We start from the raw sequence: 6,051 nt of genomic DNA, 5'->3' as shown, positions 1-6,051 counted from the left end.
CTGGGTCTTGACTCAGACATCATCTCTCCCAGAAATGTATAACAACAGCAGTATTGTAGACATGGAGATGCTAGAATCCTTAAATGCTTGCCAGACAAAGATGTGCGAAAAGAGCAGCTAGCACAATTTAAAAGAACACAAAAGGACATGAGCCAGGCATAGCAATAAGCTAATGGAAACTAAAAGCAGAAATCAGAGCTGGGCGCTGTGGTACACACCTGTGATCTCAGCTACGTGGGGCTGAGGTGGGGGAATTGCAAGTTGGAGGCCAGCCTGTCTCAAAACAAAATAAAAAAAAAAAATAAATTGGCCTGGGAAAGTAGCTCAGTGGTAGTGTGCTCATCTAGCATTCTGCAAGGCCCTGGGTTCCAATCCCACCGCTGCAAAACAAACTAACCCATGAAAGTCAGTCATTATTTGAAGCGAATGTGTCTCCCTATTCTTACATGTGCTTAGCTATTCAGCATTTGATGCCCTACACAAGTTGACCTTAGTATTTTTTAAGCATGACCTATATAACTTACACCATGCTCTGTTCTCTTTCAATTCCAGATAACTTTCATAAGACAAGGTTTCACAACGGTCTGTCAGCCTGGCTTCTCTAACCAAATAAAGTTCTGGAGGCTGTGATGGAAGGTGGCAGGGTTAGCCAAACACTGGTTCCTCTTCTTACAAAGGTGCCAGTGGTGGCCAGCATGTCACAGTGCAGGGAGGGAGAAGAGAGCCGGGAGAAGGAAGCGAAGGGAAGTGTGGGGCTGGGAAAGGAGACCTGCGCTATCCAGTGCTCCTTGTAATGGTGTTAATCCCATCTTGAGGCCCACAGGTCCATGACTCAACCCTCTCCCAAAGGCCACGCCTTCAAACACCATCAGGACTGTGGGAGGTGGAGCTTCAGCATGTGAGTTTGGGGTGCAGTTCAGTCCACAGTGAGCTGGAGTCTCCAGGTGCATGCAGCTGTGTTGGCTTCCAGCACGGAAGTGCGGCTCCACTGTACTCTGCCACCTACTGATAGTCAGCCAAGCCCCTAGACCTACTGCTGGAGAGTCGGCCATGGGGGCACAAGTGTGGGAAAAGCACACCTCTGTCTTCCCTTTCCCCACGGGCCATCTTATTTAGGTAAGAAGAGGAGCCAGTTGAGGTTGACAGCTGTGTCGTCTCTGGCACCTTCCATCTTGCTGTCAGAAAAGGACCAAGAGCAGCAGCAAAACAGCTCAGACTCGCAGAACAGACCTGAACAAAATTTCACCCCACAGGCCCCTCTTCACAGCACTAGTGCAGCTCAGATTCACTCAACAACCTGAACAGACCTTCAACCCCCAGGTCCCTCTTCACAGCAGTAGTGCTGCTCAGATTCACTCAACACCCTGAGCAGAGCTTCACCTCCACAGACCCCTCTACGCAGCATAGTGCAGCTCAGATGCACTCAATACACTGAACACAGCTTCACTCCCCAGGCCCCTCTTCACAGCAGTAGTGTAGCTCAGATACACTCAACACCCTGAGCAGAGCTTCACCTCCCAAGACACCTCTACACAGCAGTAGTGCAGCTCAGATTCACTCAACATCCTGAACAGACCTTGACCTCCACAGAACCCTCTCACAGCAGTAGGCAGCTCAGATTCACACAACAACCTGAACAGAGCCTCACCACACAGACCCCTCTTCACAGCAGTAGTGCAGCTCAGATTCACTCAACACCCTGAACAGAGCTTCCCCTCCCCAGGCCCCTCTTCACAGCACTAGTGTAGCTCAGATTCATTCAACACCCTGAACAGAGCTTCACCTCTCAGGCCCCTCTTCACAGCAGTAGTGCAGCTCAGATTCACTCAACAAACATGAACAGAGCTTCACCTCCACAGGCTCCTCTTCACAGCAGTAGTGCAGCTCAGATTCACTCAACCCCCTGAACAGAGCCTAACCCCACAGACCCCTCTTCACAGCAGTAGTGCAGCTCAGAATCACTCAACACCCTGAGCAGAGCTTCACCCCCCCAGGCCCCTCATTCAATCAGCAGTAGGGGCAACGCAGAATCACTGAACAACCCTGAACAGAGATTCACCTCACCAGGTCCCTCTTCACAGCAGTAGTGCCAGCTCAGATTCCACTCAACACCCTGAACAGGAAGCCTCACCCCACAGACCACCTCTTCACAGCAGTAGTGCAGCTCAGATTCACTCAACACACCCTGACGAGAACTTCACATCCACAGACCCCTCTTCAACAGCAGTAATGTTAGCTCAGAGTTCACGTCAACAGCCCAACAGAGCTTCATTCACCCGCAGGCCCCTATTCACAGCAGTAGTGCAGCGCAGATTCTTCAACACAACCCTGCAACAGAGCTTCACCCCCCAGGGCCCATGCTATTCACAGCACTAGTGCATTCAGATATCTTCAAGACACCCTGAACATAGCCTCAATCGATGACCCCTACCATCACAGCAGTAGTGTAGCTCAGATTCACTCAACAGACCTGCACAAATCTTCACGCCCCAGACCCCTCTTCACAGCAGTAGTGCAGCTCAGATTCACTCAACACCCTGAACAGAGCTTCACCCCCCAGGCCCCTCTTCACACCAGTAGTGCAGCTCAGATTCACTCAACACAATTCACAGAAATTCACCGCCGCCCCTCTTCACAGCAATAGTCCAGCTCAGATTCACTCACACCTTGACAGAGCTTCACCTCCACGGCTCCTCTAAACAGCAGTAAGTGCAGCTCAGATTCACTTCAAAAGACCTGAACGAATCTTCACAACTCAGACCCCTCCTTCACAGCAGTAGTGCACCTCAGATTCACTCAAACACCCTGAAAAGAGCTTCACCCCACCAGGCCCCTCTTCACAGCAGTAGTGCAACTCAGAATCACTGAACACCCTGAACAGAGCTTCACTCCCCAGGCCCCTCTTCACAGCACTAGTGTAGCTCAGATATACTCAACACCCTGAACAGAGATTCACCTCCACAGGTCCCGCTTCACAGCAGTAGTGTAGCTCAGATTCACTCAACACCATGAACAGAGCTTCACCTCCACAGGCCCCTCTTCACAGCAGTAGTGTAGCTCAGATATACTCAACACCCTGAACAGAGCTTCACCTCCCCAGGTCCCTCTTCACAGCAGTAGTGCAGCTCAGATTCACTCAACACCCTGAACAGAGCTTCACCTCCACAGGCCTCCTCTTCACAGCAGTAGTGCAGCTCAGATTCACTCAACAGACCTGAACAAATCTTCACCCCCCAGACCCCTCTTCACAGCAGTAGTGCAGCTCAGATTCACTCAACACCCTGAAAGAGCTTCACCCCCAGGCACCTCTTCACAGCAGTAGTGCAGCTCAGATTCACTCAACACCCTGAACAGAGCTTCACCCCCCAGGCCCCTCTTCACAGCAGTAGTGCAGCTCAGATTCACTCAACACCCTGAACAGAGCTTCACATCCCCAGAACCCTCTTCACAGCAGTAGTGCAGCTCAGATTCACTCAACACCCTGAACAGAGATTCGCTCCCCAGGCCCCTCTTCACAGCAGTAGTGTAGCTCAGATTCACTCAACAGCCCTGCACAAATCTTCACCCCCAGAACCCTCTTCACAGCACTAGTGCAGCTCAGATTCACTCAACACCCTGAACAGAGCTTCACCTCCACAGGCCCCTCTTCACAGCAGTACTGCAGCTCAGATTCACTCAATACCCTGACAGAGCTTCACCCCGCAGGCTCCTCTTCACAGCACTATTGCAGCGCAGATTCTTCAACACCCTGAGCAGAGCTGCACCTTCACAGATCCCTCTTCACAGCAGTAGTGCAGCTTAGAGTCACTCAACACCCTGAGAAGAGCTTCACCTGCACAGACCCCTCTTCACAGCAGTAGTGCAGCTCAGATTCACTCAACACCCTGAACAGAGCTTCACCTACCAGGTCTCTCTTCACAGGAGTAGTGCAGCTCAGATGCACTCAACACGCTGAACAGAGAGTCACCACCCAGGACCAACTTCACAGCACTAGTGCAGCACAGATTGACTCAACACCATGAACAAAGCTTCACCTCCCAGGCCCCTTTTCACAGCACTAGTGCAGCTCACATTCACACAACACCCTGAACAGAGCTTCACCTCCACAGACCCCTCTTCGCAGCATAGTGCAGCTCAGATTCACTCAACAACCTGAACAGACCTTGACCTCCACAGACCTCTCTTCACAGCAGTAGTGCAGCTCAGATTCACTCAACACCCTGAACAGAGCCTCACCCCACAGACCCCTCTTCACAGCAGTAGTGCAGCTCAGATTCACTCAACACCCTGAACAGAGCTTCACTCCCCAGCCCCTCTTCACAGCACTAGTGTAGCTCAGATATACTCAACACCCTGAACAGAGATTCACCTCCACAGGTCCCACTTCACAGAAGTAGTGCAGCTCAGAATCGCTCAACACCATGAACAGAGCTTCACCTCCACAGGCTCCTCTTCACAGCAGTAGTGCAGCTCAGATTCACTCAACAGACCTGAACGAATCCTCACAACTCAGACCCCTCTTCACAGCAGTAGTGCAGCTCAGATTCACTCAACACCCTGAAAAGAGCTTCACCCGCCAGGCCCCTCTTCACAGCAGTAGTGCGCTCATAGATTCACTCAACACCCTGAACAGAGCTTCACACCCCAGGGCCCCTCTTCACAGCACAGTAGTGCAACTCAGAAGCACTGAACACCCTGAACAGAGCTTCACCTCCACAGAACCCTCTTCACAGCAGTAGTGCAGCTCAGATTCACTCAACACCCTGAACAGAGCTTCACTCCCCAGGCCCCTCTTCACAGCACTAGTGTAGCTCAGATATACTCAACACCCTGAACAGAGATTCACCTCCACAGGTCCAGCTTCACAGCAGTAGTGCAGCTCAGATTCACTCAACACCATGAACAGAGCTTCACCTCCAAAGGCTCCTCTTCACAGCAGTAGTACAGCTCAGATTCACTCAACAGACCTGAACGAATCTTCACAACTCAGACCCCTCTTCACAGCAGTAGTGCAGCTCAGATTCACTCAACACCCGGAAAAGAGCTTCACCCGCCAGGCCCCTCTTCACAGCAGTAGTGCAGCTCAGATTCACTCAACACCCTGAACAGAGCTTCACGCCGCCAGGCCCCTCTTCACAGCAGTAGGTGCACTCAGATTCACTCAACACCCTGAACAGAGCTTTCACCCCCCAGGGCCCCGTCTTTCACAGCAGTATGCAACTCATAATCACTGAACACCCTGACACAGAGCTTCACATCCACGGAACCCTCTTCACAGCAGTAGTGCAGCTCAGATTCACTCAACACCCTGAACAGAGCTTCACTCCCCAGGCCCCTCTTCACAGCAGTACTGCAGCTCAGATTCACTCAACACCCTGAACAGAGCTTCACCCCCCAGGCTCCTCTTCACAGCACTAGTGCAGCTCAGATTTTTCAACACCCTGAGCAGAGCTGCACCTTCACAGACCCCCCTTCACAGCAGTAGTGCAGCTCAGATTCACTCAACACCCTGAACAGAGCTTCACCTCCACAGACCCCTCTTCACAGCAATAGTGCAGCTCAGATTCACTCAACACCCTGAACAGAGCCTTCACCCCACCAGGCCCCCTTCTTCACAGCAGTAGTGCAGCTCAGATTCACTCAACACCCTGAACAGAGCTTCACCTCCACAGGCCCCCTCTTCACAGCAGTAGTGCAGCTCAGATTCACTCAACACCCTGAACAGAGCTTCACCTCCACAGACCCCTCTTCACAGCAGTAGTGTAGCTCAGATTCACTCAACACCCTGAACAGAGCTTCACCCCCCAGACCCCTCTTCACAGCAGTAGTGCAGCTCAGATTCACTCAACAGACCAGCACAAATCTTCACCCCCCAGGCCCCTCTTCACAGCAGTAGTGCAGCTTAGATTCACTCAACACCCTGAACAGAGCTTCACCTCCCCAGGCCCCTCTTCACAGCAGTAGTGCAGCTCAGATTCACTCAACACCCTGAACACAGATTCACACCCCAGGCCCCTCTTCCCACCAGTATTGAAGCTCAGATTCACTCAA

This window comes from Sciurus vulgaris (assembly GCF_902686455.1).
Source record: "Sciurus vulgaris genome assembly, chromosome: 19".
Taxonomy (NCBI): Eukaryota; Metazoa; Chordata; class Mammalia; order Rodentia; family Sciuridae; genus Sciurus; species Sciurus vulgaris.
The sequence above is the reverse complement of the archived record's forward strand: the minus strand, read 5'-3'. Positions refer to the sequence as shown.